Below are 16,421 nucleotides of genomic sequence, written 5' to 3' on the forward strand. Positions count from 1 at the left end.
CCAGGTTGAAGGCAAGTGTAAGGAGGAGAGAAGCCTGTGAGCTAGATGCTGAATTCAGGAGGAAGCCAGGGCTCTATGAGAGTCAGAAGATGAAAGGAATGGGAAAGGAAAAGATTTAAGATGAAAATATGCTTATTATCTATGGAGAAGGCACTCTAGACAGCACAGTGGAAGGGTGAGTAGCTTTAGATTGTGATATTGGGAGTGGGTGTTGGGTTAAGAAGGCTGAGAATAAAGAAGTAGACCAGGGGTATGGAGAATGGATTTTAGGGTTCATCTGGGGTTGAAAATTACTGGAATTAAATGGATATGACCAGATGGGAGTTTGTTAATTGTAGATGAATGAATTAATGCAAGTTATCAACATCACCATAAGTCATCAGTTTCATGGTGGGATCATTTCAGAATATTAGTGGTTCCAGTGAAGGGACCGATGAAGGGACTTGATGGAATAATATTTCTATTCTATTCTTGCAGGCAGGCCTGGTTAGGATACAGAGGAATATTTTTTCTCTATTATTAAATCTACCTGAGGCTAACAATCTTCTTACCTGAAACTCTTGCTTCTGCTAATTGCTTACACCATCCCTGCTTTAAATGACATTTGAGCTTGAACTTGTTTTGAATCTTTGCTAATGATATTTGTCCTTAGACTCTCTTTTCTTCTGTGGACTCATCTCACAATTAATTATTTCTTCTCCATTTATTTCTCTGTATGTCCACACTTGCTATCTTTGTGAATCTGGTAAAATGACAACCTCATTGAGTCACAATTTCATCAACTGTCCAAAGAATGGTTTGGACAAATGGCCTCTGAGGCATATCTACCTCTGGCTCTTTGATCCTATGAATTAATAAGCCTTATTTCCTTATTTCCTTTTTTCCAGATAGTGAGGAACTCTAGGAAAAGTATACTTGAAGCAAGGATACTTACAGCAGGGTGTTTACTCAGTGTGACTGATGAGATAATGGTTCTCTAGTTCACATATACTTAGTGTGATATGGTGATGTAATGGTTCTACATTTGGCACATGCTCAGTGTGCTATAGTGATATAATTGTACTAAGGTATTCAAGAGCTGAGAGGACTGAAGATGAGCGTGTACTTGAGCTTGATCTCAGATTCAGAGACCCAAATCCAGACACAGAGGAGACTCTGGACTCCATCTTTGACCAGGCCTTATGGTGGCTCTCCTGCCCTCATCACTTCTCCACCAAAGACCATGGCTTGTCCAAAAATCCTCTAGAAAGCTACTCTGGACATTACATTTTGGCATCCAAACATGGAGCACTAAATATGGGGCCCTAGATGTGAGGCTCTGGATGTAAGGACTTACACTCAGCAGTTCAATTGACATGATTGTAAGCTCAGTGGAGAACCCAGTGACCTGAAAATAGGGTGAGTACAAAAACAGATAAGCAGAGCTCCGACAATAAGAGTTGAGAAAGAGATTAAAAGAATTAGAGTAGGTAATGAAGAAATCAAATTATCACTCTTTGCAGATGATATGATAGTATACTTAGAGAACCCCAGAGATTCTACTAAAAAGCTATTAGAAATAATTCACAACTTTAGCAAAGTTGCAGGATACAAAATAAATCCACATAAATCCTCAGCATTTTCTATATATCACCAACAAAATACAACAGTTAGAGATACAAAGAGAAATTCCATTCAAAATAACTGTCGATAGAATAAGATATTTGGGAATCTCTCTATTAAAGGAAAGTCAGGGATTATATGAACAAAATTACAGAACACTTTCCACACAAATAAAGTCAGATTTAAATTGGAAAATATTAAGTGCTCTTGGATAGGCCAAGTGAATATTATAAAGATGATGATACTCCCTAAATTAATCTATTTATTGAAGTACTATATCAGACTCCCAAGAAACTATTTTAATGACCTAGAAAAAATAATAACAAAATTCATATGGAAGAAGAAAAGGTCAAGAATTTCAAGGAACTAATGAAAAAAAAATCAAATGAAGGCGGCCTAGCTGTATTTGATCTAAAACTATATTATAAAGCAGTGGTCATCAAAACCATTTGGTATTGGCTAAAAAATAGATGAGTTGATCAGTGGAATAGGTTAGGTTCACAGGACAAAACTATTGCAATCTAGTGTTTGACAAACTCAGAGATCCTAACTTTTGGGATAAGATTTCACTATTTGACAAAAACTGCTGGGAAAACTGGAAATTAGTATGACAGAAAAGAGGTATGGACCCACACTTAACACTGTATACTAAGAGAAGATCAAAAGGGGTCCATGATTTAGGCATAAAGAACGAGATTATAAATAAATTAGAGGAACATAGCATACTTTACCTCTCAGAGCTGTAAAGGAGGAAGAAATTTGTGACCAAAGAAGAGCTAGAGATCATTATTGATCACAAAATAGAAAATCTTGATTATATCAAATTAAAAACCCTTTGTATAAACAAAACTAATGCAGACAAGATTAGAAGGGAAATAATAAACTGGGAAAACATTTTTACAGTTAAAGGTTCTGATAAAGGCCTTATTTCCAAAATATATAGAAAACTGACACTAATTTATAAGGAATCAAGCCATTCTCCAATTGACAAATAGTCAAAGGATATGAACAGATAATTTTCAGATGATGAAATTGAAACTATTTCTACTCATATGAAAGGATGTTCCAAATTACTATTGATCAGAGAAATGCAAATTAAGACAATTCTGCAATACCTGTCAAATTGGCTAAGATGACAGGAAAAGATAATGATGAATGTTGGAGGGGCTGTGGGAAAACTGGGACACTGATGCATTGTTGGTGGAGTGGTGAAAGAATTCAACCATTCTGGAGAGCAATTTGGAATTATGCCCCCAAAGTTATCAAATTGTGCATACCCTTTGATCCAGCAGTTTTACTACTGGGCTTATATTCCAAAGAGATGTTAAAGAAGGGAAAGGGACCTGTATGTGCCAAAATGTTTGTGGCAGCTCTTTTTGTAGTGGCTAGAAACTGGAAACTGAGTGGATGTCCATCAATTGGAGAATGGTTGGGTAAATTATGGTATGAATGTTATGGAATATTATTGTTCTGTGAGAAATGACCAGCAGGATGAATACAGAGAGACTTGGAGATACTTATGTGAACTGATGCTGAGTGAAATGAGCAGAGAACCAGGAGATCATTATACACTTCAATAACAATACTGTATGAGGATATATTCTGATGGAAGTGGATATCTTCGACAAAGAGAAGATCTAATTCAGTTCCAATTGATCAATGATGGACAGAATCAACTATACCCAGAGAAGGAGCACTGAGAAATGAATGTAGACTACTTGCATTTTTGTTTTTCTTCCCAGGTTATTTTTGCCTTCTGAATTCAATTCTTCTTTTGCAGTAAGAGAACAGATCTGCATACATATCTTGTATCTAGGATATACTTTAACATATTTAACATGTATAAGACTGCCTGCCATCTAGGGGAGGGGGTGGAGAGAGGGAAGGGAAAAGTTGGAACAGAAGTGAATGCAAGGGATAATGTTGTAAAAAATTACCCATGCATATGTTCTGTCAATAAAAAAATTATAATTAAAAAAAAAGACAAGCAGGAAACTTTAGTAAGGGCTACACTAGTTCTTTTTTTAGCTGAAATGGGGCAAATATTAAGAAAAGATCCCACCCCACCCTGAGGGGAGTATGTAGCATACATAGTTAGGTTAATAAAGAAGCAATATTGGTAACTTGGAAGCAGATCACTAGACTCTTAAATGTATTAGAGTGAGCATTTCCTTGGCTCTCTAAGGAAGAAAAATTAGTCAGAAATGAGGGAAATAGTGGGAGAGCAACTAATTGAATATTACAAAGTTATGGATCCTGATTCAATTCCAGAGGAAACATTCCTTAGGTACAATATAATACAATTGGCTTTAAAGAAGCCCACAAGATCTAAAAAAAAAAATGAAAACATTTTAAGGTGGACAGCCTGACAAGGAAGTATGAGGAGAAAGAGCAGGAGGGGGTTGGCATTGACAAAGCAAGTAAAAGGCATGGAGAGCTGGACAAGAAAGGAGTTAAGTACAGTGTTGATGAGCTTAAAGAGTGTAGTGCTTCTCACTTTCACAGCTCAGTTTCACTTCCATCTACAGCAGAGCAGGTGCCCTTAGGGCATTCCCCATCTCCTGACACTCCTCCCTCAATTTCTCCTTCATGGGCAGAGAGAGGAGGAGGAGGGGGAGGAGCAGTGACACCATCAGCATCACCCATGCAGGAGCTTTGTCCACCCCCTATGACACAATTACAAAAGGCATTAGTTAAAGCTAAACAGAAAGGATAGGATACATATGGCTTGAGAATAGAAGCATACCCTGTGATTGCAGAGTTTGACTCATCAAGTCAAGCCAGGAGAAGATACATTCCTTTTAATCTAGAAATTATCAAAGATCTGAAAAAGGGTTGCACTCTTTAGGAGTCTACATTGTCTTATGTTAAGATGGAATTAGAGAATTTGGTTTATGAAATTTCCCTAGTGATTGGAAATCTATAGCAAAGGCATGTTTACAACCTAGATAAAACTTGTTGTGGCTTTCTGAGTATAGTGATTTCTGTAGAATACAAGCCCAATAAAATAGGCAACCTGGAGTTACCTTTGATCAACTAGTAGATGTAGGTTCTTATGTAGACACTTTAGTGCAGATTAATTACCCTATAGCAGCATATGAGCAAATTGCTTCTGTTGCTATCAAAGCATGAGGCACCCTCCCAGGAAGACAAGATAGAGGGGAAGCCTTCACGAAAATAAGGTAAGGTCCAAATGAACCCTTTGCTGATTTTGTGGGACATCTGAAGACAGCTGTCATAAGAAGTATTGGTTAAATTATAAGAAGACAACTTGCTAAAGAAAATACTAATGAGGATTTTAGAAGAATTCTAATAGGATTATACAAGGATGCTCTTATAGATGAGATCATAAGATGCTGTGCCAGAGTAGGAACAGATACCTTTTATAACCAGGCTATGATGCAGACTTTTCAAAGATATGAACATGGGAAGACAGAATCCCTTTTGGCAAGAGACTTCCAAAGATACTTTGGCATCTGAAAGCTCAATGTTGGCATAAAGATAGAGTGAAAAAACATAGTGGGAGAACAAGACTCCAAACCCCATGTCCAAAATGCAACAGAGGCTTCTATTGGGCATCAGAATGTAGAGTGACTCAGGGAAATGGGAAGTGGGGTTCAACTCCAGGGTCCCAGGCAAAAAACACATGGGGCAGGTTGGCAGCCAATGTTACACCCAGAGAATCTTTAAAAGTTCAATACTCCAACATGATCAATCATCCAAGAAGTAACCTGAGGGGCCAAAGAGATTACAATTGGGGAGAATAGAGTTGTATGCAGCTGGGACTACTGAGATATCCCCTGGAGAGCTGAAATCTGTCCCTGTCTGGCCTATAGATCCCTTGCCTCCACACGCAGTAGGCTTGAGCATTTTGCCTCCTAAGAGTGCTTACAAAAGTGTTTATCCATATACTGATTTGGGAAACTGGGGAAAATGTAGCTAAAATCCCAATCACAAATACAGGTAAGACAATGTATGATCTATTACCCAGGAGAAGTAGTAGCATTAGGTTTACTGATACAGACTCCTGATAGGCAATCTGGTGATATTTGCCCAGATTTTTACTCCCAGCAACAGAATCCAGGAATATTCTAGACTGCAGCTGTCACAGCTTACCAACCTATGCTGACTATCTATGTAAATGGCATACCTTTGAAAGGGTTGGTAGACATGGGTGCAGATTGTACAATTATTAGAGATGCCAGTTGGCCCAGTCATTGACCAAATATTATGACAGACACTCATATGTCTGGCATAGGAGGATCAATAGCAGCTGAAATTAGTGCTACCCCTTTGAGATGGAAATTTGAAGGTAAAAAAGGAGTTTTTTCTCTTTTTGTAGTTAAATAAATCCCCATCAAACTATGTGGAGGAGAAATCTTACAATAGTTAGGATTACAATTGAGTACTTTGGCTTTTTAGGCAGAACTGCTGTTGAAGACCTGTTTACACTTTCATCTGTTCTCTTTAAACGGGAAACTGATACACCAGTGTGGGTAGTACAATGGCCCTTAGTAAGTGAAAAAATTCAGGCCTTATTAGATATAATACAAGAGCAACTTGACCAAGGACACTCACAACCTTATCTAAGTCCTTGGAATTCCCCTATATTTGATGTAAAAAAAATCTCAAAAATAGATGATGCTGACTGATTTAAGAAAATAAATGAACAGATGAAAACTATAGGAACTCTTCAGCCTGGATTTCCATCTCCTACTCAATTGCCTAGAGAATGGCCTCTTTGGGTTATAGACATTAAGGATTGTTCCTATTCTATCCCTCTGGATAAAGATATGAAAAGATTTGGCTTTTCAGTTCCCACTGTTAATTTAATGGAGCCTTATAAAAAATATGAATGCTCAGTTTTGACACAGGGAATGAAAAATAGTCCTATTATATGTTAAATGTATGTTGTTGCTGCTTTTACTCCATAAGAAAACCATTTCCAAAAGTAATGTTATTACATTACATGGATGATCTTGGAGTGTGTGCCTGAGAAGCAAATGTTAGAAGACTATAAAAACACTGAGGAACTACAACTTGCATATAGCTCCAGAAAAAATTCAAAGGTATGCTCTTTTTCAATATTTAGGATATAAAGTATATCATAAGGTACTTACAGTACAAAAACTTTAAGAATAGAGAAATTGAACATCTTAAATGACTTCCAGAAATTGATAGGAGATATCCAATGAGTGCATCCAGTGTTAGACTTGACTACCTATCATTTGCAGCCATTATATGACATTTTAAGGGGAGACAGTCCTTTAAATTTACCATGCCAGCTTACAAAAGAAGCTCAAGAGGCTTTGAGAGAAGTTGAACTGGCTTTATCAAATTGGTTGAAAGAGTCACTCAGAAACCCTTGGAAATATCAGTTTTTGCTACACAAGAGGCACCCACAGCAGTCCTACATCAATGAGACAGTGTGATAGAATAGGTAAATCTCCCAGCACAACCAGAACAAAGCCTTACTCCTTACCCAGTGCTTGCGGCTAGAATTTTTTAAAAGGCCATTATACAAGCAATACAATTATCTGGGATAAGACCTGACAAAATATACGCATTTTATACCAATGCATAAATTAATGTATGCTGTGAAACCATCCCAGAGTAGCAAATTTTATTGGCCATGGCTCCAAATTTTACACATGTGTCTCCATTAAAAATAACCAGACTATTACATAATTGGCGAATTCTTGAAGAAAAGGTTTCTAAAGTTCCTCTTAAAGGACCAACTATCTTTACAGATGCATCCAAATATAACATTTTGCTGAATACTCTCATGACTTAATTATGAAGAGGATACTCAGAATTCCTTTTCAGTCTACTCAGCAGAATGAATTGTATGCAATCATTCTAGCTCTTATGTATTATCCAGGAGATATAAATCTAATATCTGATTCAGCCTATGCAGTACATGTGGTGTAAAGAATTGCCACAGTCCAAATAAAATTTGTAGCTTCCAATATATATATATATATATATCAGCTCTTTAAGAACTTCAAGAGCAAGTGAGAAAGCATCCAGGTAAGATTTATATCTTGCATGTCCACTCTCATAGTGGACTTACAGGTCCTATATTTTATGAAAATTAAAAGGCAGATCACCTTCTAACCATGTTAGCCAATGCTATTTCTTTTTCTATTTCAGGTAGCCCAAGAATCTCCTTCTAAATATCATCATGCTGCTTGAGCTTTACATTTGCAATTTGGGATAACAGAAGAAAAAGCTAGAAGCATAGTAAAAGCCTGTACAGCTTGCCATCCTTTCCATGCTCCTATGCTCCCTCTAGGGAAGAACCCTTGTGGTTTGAGACCCAATGAAATTTGGCAAATGGATGTGACCCATTATAAATCTTTTGGTCGTCTGTCTTTTATCCACATTGTGGTAGACGCCTTTTCAGGATTTACTTTTGCAATATCAGCAGCAAAAGAGACAGCCCGAGTGGTCATTGAATTCCTTATATAAGCATTTGCAATTATGGGTGTGCCACAAGCAATAAAAACAGATAATGGACCTGCATATACTTCTAAACATTTTGCACACTTTTGTGCATAGTATAAGATTTTACACATCACTGGCATACCTTTTAATCATCAAGGTCAGACAATAGTAGAGAGGAGAAACAGACATCAAGATACTCCCCCAAAAACAAAACAAAAGGGGAGCCACAGGTAACTCTAGAGAACTTTTAATTTTAGTACTTTACACTATTAATTTTTTGATTTTTGACAAAAATGCACTGGCTCTGGCAGACAGGTTTTATAACCCACTGGAAGGGTAGTGTCCAGTGCGAGCAGCTCCACTGTCTTTAGATAATTGCCAGGTGATGTGGAGGGACCCAGAAAGTGGTGAACGGAAGGGACCAGATATGTTAACTACTTGAGGGAGAGGGTTTGCTTGTATCTCTACAGATGGAGAAGGAATCAAATGGGGGCCAACGAGCCATATTTGCCTTGTCCATCAAAAAGAGACAGAAAAAGAGATGACCCTCGAGACAAAGGAAAAAACCCCCCAAAATATCTTGTGGTTCCATCTCTGACCACTGAAAGAGCATGACTATTACTCATGAACTTGTGTATAGCAATGGACTCATGAACATCAAAAAATTGTTGATGAGACTGTTGTAAGACTTTCAAAATTAGCAGGAATCATTGGATTCCCTGACACATGAATTAATAGACAATAGATTGGTTTTGGACTATCTCTTGGCTGCTGAAGGAGGTGTATATGTGATTGTTATTTATACTTGTAAGACTTGGACATGAATAATTCCTCGTATTGATTCATATTGTTTATATGTAGCCTGTGTTATATTACTATGTACTTGTTTAATACCTACCATGTTACTGAATTTATGTATACCTAAGATTCTTCAGCCCAGAGGAAACTTGTTAACAATATCTGGTTTGACTCCCCATTTCCCTTTGGTGTGCCCACCTCCCTTCCTGAGAAGTCAGGGAAAGTGAGGAACTCTAGGAAAAGTATACTTGAAGCAAGGATACTTACAGCAAGGTGTTTTACTCACTGTAACTGATGAGATAATGGTTCTCTATTTCACATATACTATAGTGTGATGTAATGATGTAATCACTCTAGTTGGCATATATTTAGTGTGATATGGTGATGTAATGGTTCTACAGTTGGCACATGCTCAGTGTGCTGTAGTGATGTAATTATACTAAGGTATTTAAGGGCTGAGAAGACTGGAGATGAGAGTATATGCTTGAGCTTGATCTCAGACTCAGAAACTTAGACACAGACAGAGAGGAGACTCTGGATTTCATCCTAGACCATACTCATGTTGGCTCTTCTGCCCTCATCACTTCTCCACCTAAGAGATCCTCCAGAAAGCTAGTCTGGACAATACACCACATCAGACTTTCTGGTCTTCATTTGACCTTATGGATCTACCTAAAACTTTCTCATTGAAATAACCACTTCTGGGTCAGATGGCTAAATTCAGAACAAACATTAATATTCAGCTTAAATTTAATAAACATTTGAAAACTTCTTCAATCTGGCTAATCTTTCTGGAGTTTGTGCGGTGGCTATAAAAACTTGTATTCCTATAAGTGTAATTTCTGCTAATTTTCTGCATTTATTATCACCTGTCCATCAGAAATTGGACAAAACTTAAGATGATATAACTTTAATGTTCTGATAACTATCATAGTTGCAAAGACTTGGGTTCTTTCCCTAAGAACTAAGTGTTCAGTTAGTGGGCATAGCCACATTTTAAAGAGGTTAACCATATTTCTTTACTCATCATTCTCAAATAATTTTTTTCTGAAGTAACTAAGGAAATGTTATTTTCATCTTGCAATTGGAAAAAATAATATAAAAGCTTCAGTTTTAGCTTTACATAGATTTATAACCTCACAGAAATGTAAGCGACCTCAGAAATCATAAACTTCAAACTTTACCTGAAAAGGAATTTTTTCTATAGTATCTGATAAGTGATCACATGATGTCTGCTTGAAGATTTCTAGTGATGAGGAACTTATGTTGTGCTTTTGCATAGTCCTAAAAGTTATAATATTTTTCTTAAATAGGAAATTTAACAAACACATACTTTTTTATCTCTTGCTCTAACTTTGAAGTCAGCTGATGGTATAGTGAATAGAGCAGTACACCTGGAAACAGGAATATCTGAGTTCAAGTCTGGCTTCAGACACTTACTGGTTGTGAAACCCTAAGCAAGTCAAATAATCCTTGATTGCCTCAGTTTCCTTAGTTATAAAATGGGGATGGGATAACACAAATTCTGATGTTGTAAACTCAAAGTTTAATTCCCTCTATTGTCAGAACTACCTGAGGCTAATAGTCCTCTTACCTGGGACTCTTGTTTTTGCTAATTGCTTAGACTATCCCTTGGATCTTAGACTTGTTTTGAATCTTTGCAAATATCTTGCAAAAATGATTAGCAAAATGCTTGGTCCATAGTAGAGACTATGTAAATTCCCCCTCTCTCCTTCTCCCCCTTCTCCCACCATTGCTAAGAAAAATAAATATAATTCTTCTTTTACATGATAGATATTCAAACACTATAGCTGTCATTTTCTAATCTAATTCTTCCTTTCTTTAGCTTATATATCCTGATCTGTATCTTGCAACTGGACACAAATTGTTCCAGAGGAGAAAATGATGTTGGTGATTTTCCAAATTCCTCCCTCACTTAAATCACAGCATCACATCTCTAATGTCATGGTCATCTTCAAAAATGAAGGATAAATAGCAGTAACAGCAGTAACATTTAATGGGTTTATATGTGAGAGTGAGAATCAAAGACATTGTCCTGATATTTTAGGTCTATATAATAATTCATCTAAAATATATTGTAAAAAAGCTATTTTGTATTCAAATGTACAAACTTTTATTCACATGATATCTTGATTCCTTTATTGCCCCATGTGTGTCAAGCCATGATTTAATTTTATGAATGAAGAAAAATAAATGCTTTAAACTGCTAAGAAGACAAAATAACAGATGCCTTCCCATTTAGTTTTGGAATTCCAGAAATGTCTAGTGGGTACGTTGTTTACACTAAGGAGAATTCCATGTACAAAAGGGCAGAAATGATTATGAATAAAACTGCAATGTGCTATGTCCAGTTTTTTTTTTTTTTTTTTGCTAAGACAATTGGGATTAAGTGATTTGCCCAGGATCACATAGCTAGGTCAGACACAGTGCCTGAGATCACATTTGAACTCAAGTTCTCCTGACTTCAGGACTGGTGCTCTATCCACTTTTCCACCTAGCTGCCCCAGATTAGCTAATTTATAAGGTCCTTCCTACATTTCTTTTTTTAGGGCTTCCTTCAAGAAGTCTTTAAATGAGATGGTTCACATACAAAGAATTTGTTAATTAAAATTATTATTCTGATTTATAGTAGGAGCAAGGGAATAGGGGAAAGTGATAAGAATTAATGATTTTAAGAAGAATTTCAGATCTTTAGATTTAAATTCTGGAAAGTTGCCATGTTTAGGAAATTTGATTGTATTCATATTATTGAATTCAATTCAATAGGCATTTAATGTAACAATATTTATTTAATAATGACTTTGTGGGAAAAGAACTTTAAGTGCTAGAGATAAAAAGGGAAACACTCTCTTTTTTTAAGAATCATATTCTGTACAAGCCATTTTCCATTTGATAAATGGTCAAAGGATATGAACAAACAATTTTCAGATGAACAAATTAAAGCCATTTCTAGTCATATAAAAATGCTTTAAATCATTATTGATTAGAAAAATGCAAACTAAGACAATTCTGAAGTACCACTTCATACTTCTCAGATTGGCTAAAATGACAGGAAGAGATAAAGATAAATGTTGGAGGGGACATTGAAAAACTAGGATACTAATACATTGTTGGTAGAATTGTGAACTAAACCAATCATTCTGGAAAGCAATTGGGAACTATGCCCAAAAGTCTATCAAAATTTGCATATCATTTGATCCAGCAGTATCTCTACTGGATTTGTATCCCAAAGAAATCATAAAAAAGGGAAAAGGACCTACATGTGCAAAAAAGGTTTATAGCAGACCTTTTTGTAGTGGCAAGGAATTTAAAACTGAGTGGATGCCCATCAGTTGGGAATGGCTGAATAAGTTATGGTATATGAATGTAATGGAATTTTATTGTTCTAAAAGAAATGATCAGCAGGATGATTTCAAAAAGGCCTGGAGAGACTTACACGAACTGATGCTTAGTGAATTGAATAGAACCAAAATAGCATTGTACATAGCAACAAGATTATGTGATGATCAACTGTGATGTGCTTGGCTCTTTTTAGCAATGAGATGATTCAGGCCAATTCCAATAGACTTGTGGTGAAGAGAGCCATTTGCATCCAGAGAGAGAATTGCAAGGACTGAATGTGGATCACACATTGCATTTTCACCTTTTTTGTTGTTGTTTGCTTTGTTGTTTTTTTCTTTCTCATTTTCCCCTTGTTGATCTAATTTTTATACTTAGAAGAATTGCATGTTTAACTATTTGCTGTCTAGGTGAGGGGGAGGAGGAAGGAAAGAGACTTGGCACACATGGTTTTGCAGGGGTGACTGTTAAAGGTTATCTTGGTATTTATTTTGAAAAATAAAAAGCTATTATAAAAAAATCAAAAGAACAAAAAAGAAAAAAAATCATATTCTCTTTGGGAACTGTGCCAGTACAAAAGAAGAGTTAAGTTGACCTGAGGTCTTATGTTGTCTTTACAATTATTTGAGGCAAGCACTGGGTCAGGTCAAGCCATGGACTGTGGACATGAACTTTCCATAAGATAAGCTGATGGTACTGGCATGCTTATCTAGTCTAAGTGGAATGTTCTTCTTTAATAAGTTAATATCGGGATCAAAAGCAAAAGGTTGGTCATTTGAATCTATGAGTTAAAAGAGGCAGAAGGAATGATCAAAAGGACAGATTGATAATGTAGCAGTGTTGGAATCTCACAGATAAAATGAATAAATTTGAACTCATATTCAGATATATTTTCATTTGGTCTTATTCACTGTGAAATGTGAAAGAATAAAAGAATCATAGATTTGAAGTCAAGATATTAGTTCAATATTACTTTTGTAAACATAATTCTTCCTCTAGGTCTTACTTTCCTCATATATTATATGAGGGGGTTACATTAGGTGATTTGTAAGAACTTCTCAAACTCCAATTAAATGATTATATATTTTCTTATATTTAGAAACCATTTAAGCTCCAGGTTTTGGGTGGGACTCTTTCCTTCCTAGCCCCTTACTTCTGAATGACCTTCAGCACTGGACAAAACTCCCTGCTGCTTAGGAAATCACTCTAACAGTTTGAAAATAAAATAAAACCAGAAGATATTCAAAAAGTACAAGCTGCATTTTCAGGTTTCCTTCTAATTCTGTTATTAGAATATCCTTACCTCTTTTGATTTCCTCAAAGCATCATGAATACATCTTATTCTCACAGGGATTTGTTCTTACCTAGCTGACCAAAAAACAAATTAAAAACAAAACCAAATAAAAAAATCCAACAAAAAACAAAAACAAAAAAAAACAACCAAACTTCTGTGAAAATTAAAGTGTTAATACTCATTCCCATTCTAATGTAATTCTTTTTAATACATAAAGTCAACATTTAAAAATTTTGTTCATCTTTCCTTGCTTCCATTCCCATTTAAGTAAATACTACCTCCCACTTATGTAAAACAAAGTTCTCAGTATAAAACTCAATAGTATAGCAAAATGGATTCCCACACTGGCCAAATTTTTAAAAATGTATGTTCTATTTTGTATTTTAAGTTAATTACTTATTAACTATAAACAATTTGATGGGAGAGATTATGTGTAATATATTTTCTATATTCTATTTTTAATAGTGTCTGTTATATACAATGTATCATTGTCACTAAAAAAAATGAATTAATTTTTGAGTGATTTATGAGACTTTATGAACCTTATTAGATTGTAAAGATTGAATATTTAATAATGTAATTTAAAGAACTATGAAACATGATTACAAAAGATTTGGGGGAGGGCAAGAAATTGTTTCCAATATCCTTAAATTACACTGCCTATTTTGTCTAGTCTATATTGGTGAATTGTATATCTAACTAAACACACCCACACATATATAAATTTAGAGCATTTATGTATGGTGAATGTGGGAAATGTAATAATGCATACATTTATTAAGATTTTAAGGGTTAAATTATTCTTTTTATATATTTACATATGTACATATAAACTGATATAGGCATATATTTTAGAAGCTTATCTGAGTTGAAAATCTGATTATATTTATATAAAGATAAAAATAGACAGCTTTTAGTGTTATTTTTATGAGACATGCTAGAAGATGGTCCTGCATTGACTGGAATAATTGTTGATTTCAGAATCTAGAGAGATCATTCCATTCTAGTCTATTCTTTGGGCTCTTACAAATATAATAAATATTTATTGAGACCATATTATATACATGACATTGTGTGAAGTATTGGAAATACATAGATTCAAAAAGAAGCAAACTTCATCATTAAGGATTAGTTTAGTAAGGGATAATAAGGTGTAAACAAATACCTTTGAAAGGGTAGCTGATAAGCACAAAGGAGAAAGTAAAAGTATATGAGAAATTTTTAAGTAACAGTAATACAGAAGTAACTTTCAACTAGGGAAATAATGGACAAATTTAAGAGAGGTAATGCTGGACTAAAGCCTTTAAATAAAGAAGGTATTTCAACAGTTTAATTAAGAGAATAGTTTATTCCAAAAATGTAGGTCAGTGTAAGCAAAGAGAAGGGGCAAGGCAGGAAGTCCTAGGTTATTTTTAAATATCCTTGATGAAAAAAATTTTATAACTTTCTTTTCAAATCTATGATACTTTATGAACAGGTTGGAACTCAAGTAATAAAAATTGGCTAAAAGAAAAAAAAAGGTAATTTATAAATTGGAAAAGACTTAGGGGACATAATGTCATTGCTGTCATTATTTAGACATTTTCAGTTGTGTCTAACTTTGTGATCTCATTTAGGCTTTTCTTGTCAAAGATACTGAAACAGTTTACTATTTCCTTCTCCAGTTCATTTTACAGATGAGAAAACTGAAACAGAGTTAAGTGACTTGCCCAAGGTCACATAGCTAGTAAGTGTCTGAGGCTTGATTTGAACTCAAGTATTTCTGACTTGAGGTCCAGCACTTAGATTTCCCTAGGAAACATAATAGTCTCATCTTTATTCATAGAAACTCATAAGCCTAAGGATTGGTGAAATATCTAAATTTTCTACTTTAGATTTTGAATTCATAAATGCATGAATGCTTAAATATAAGTATTGAATTTTCTTTGATGTCATTATTAGCATTCATGCAGATTATAATCTATCCATGCCTCTTCATTCTATGTGATTTTTGGCATATATATATATGTGCATGTGTGTATTTATACATGTATATGTATAAATATGTGTATATATATATACACTCCAATATAAATATATCTAACTATATACACATACACATATATGAATTAGAACATTTATGTATATATGATTTTATTGATTAGAAAATTTAAGGTAAGAATTTTTTTTTCTTACCATTGCTTACCAGCTTGGCACCTATTCTGCAACTTATAGTTTTGAAGAAAAATATAAAATGTATGTTTTTGAGTAATTGAGATTTGTAGCTATTATTAATAATAAAAATTCTAAGGCAAACTTTCTCCTTATATTATTAATATGCTTCAGCATAAAATACCAGATATTAATGCTTAAATGCCATCTTTTCTCAGAATTATAAACATTTGTGAACTCCATACATTTTCATAATAATATTTGTATTATGACTGCTTCATTTTGAATACTGATATCTTTTTTCCATAATATTTTATTACTTAGATTTAAATATTCTGTGAGTTAAATAATGGTCCCTGAAACAAATCAATATAGTAAAATGTTGATAAAAGCCTGTAAAGTGGATTATAATTCTGGTCTTCAAAAGTAGCCTTATGAAAAAATTAATGTAACCTAATTATAGAACAGGTGTGGTTTGTTTTGTTCTATTTTTGTCCTCATTTACTTATTTTTTTAAAAATGTTAATATACTTTTAAAAATACTCTAGTCAAGGGGGCAGCTAGATGGTGCAGTGGGTAGAGCACCAGCCCTGAATTCAGGAGGACTCGAGTTCAAATCTGGTCTCAGACACTTAACACTTCATAGCTGTGTGATCCTGGGCAAGTCACTTAACCTCAGCCTCAGGGAAAAAAAAAAAAGAAAAAAAAATACTCTAGTCATTTCCTTAAAGAACACTCTCCCTAAAGGGCCCAGTTGAGTAACATCAAT

The 16,421-nt window shown here is 34.8% G+C and overlaps 1 long non-coding RNA gene across 2 annotated transcripts in view; it reads left to right on the forward strand.

The window, feature by feature from the left end:
• Positions 1-10,937, forward strand: part of LOC141563002 (uncharacterized) — a 168,754-nt gene extending 157,817 nt beyond the window's left edge. For both annotated transcript variants that reach the window (XR_012488297.1, XR_012488296.1), the window contains one exon: positions 7,756-10,937. This is a non-coding gene — a long non-coding RNA (uncharacterized LOC141563002). The remainder of the gene's footprint in view (positions 1-7,755) is intronic.
• The last annotated feature ends 5,484 nt before the right edge of the window (positions 10,938-16,421 follow it).

This window comes from Sminthopsis crassicaudata, chromosome 3 (assembly GCF_048593235.1).
Source record: "Sminthopsis crassicaudata isolate SCR6 chromosome 3, ASM4859323v1, whole genome shotgun sequence".
NCBI lineage: Eukaryota > Metazoa > Chordata > Mammalia > Dasyuromorphia > Dasyuridae > Sminthopsis > Sminthopsis crassicaudata.